Raw genomic sequence first — 381 nt, 5'->3', positions numbered from 1 at the left:
GCCGGGGCAGTCAGGGTCGACTCACTTCCCCGGGACCGCACTGGCCGCCAGGGGGCGCTGCCGAGCCCGCACCCCATTGTTTGTAAACAAACCCGCCAGACCGCTGAGGCACCTGCGCTCCCGGACCCTTGGTGCCTCCAGCCCAGCGACCCCAGCCCAGGGTCCCTCGTGGGGGTAGAAAGCGGGGAGAGAGGGAGGCACGGGGTGGGGACGCACTGAGCCACCCCCCCCGCTCTCCGCGTGCACTCCCGCCGCCTCCTCCAGGGAGCCCACCGGGCCTGGCCGATCGCGGCCAGCGGGGACTCGGGGTGCGTACACTCACCCTGGGGGCATGAACACGCCGGAGGGGGCGGTGATGGGGGGCGGGCGGCTTCCTTCAGG

General features: G+C 73.2%; 1 protein-coding gene across 3 annotated transcripts in view; it reads right to left on the bottom strand.

The window, feature by feature from the left end:
* The window catches only part of BBC3 (BCL2 binding component 3), a 9952-nt gene that overhangs the window by 7550 nt on the left and 2021 nt on the right, over positions 1-381 (bottom strand). The window contains exon 1 of one of the 3 annotated variants that reach the window (XM_011367895.1): positions 323-375. The exons of the other annotated variants lie outside the window; for them this stretch is intronic. The gene's annotated coding sequence lies outside the window, so the exon portion shown is untranslated. Of the gene's footprint in view, positions 1-322; positions 376-381 lie in introns of those variants that run through there. 3 annotated transcript variants of the gene reach the window in all.

The sequence above is a fragment of the Pteropus vampyrus genome, unplaced genomic scaffold (assembly GCF_000151845.1).
Source record: "Pteropus vampyrus isolate Shadow unplaced genomic scaffold, Pvam_2.0 Scaffold138, whole genome shotgun sequence".
Lineage (NCBI taxonomy): Eukaryota > Metazoa > Chordata > Mammalia > Chiroptera > Pteropodidae > Pteropus > Pteropus vampyrus.
The sequence above is the reverse complement of the archived record's forward strand: the minus strand, read 5'-3'. Positions and strand labels throughout refer to the sequence as shown.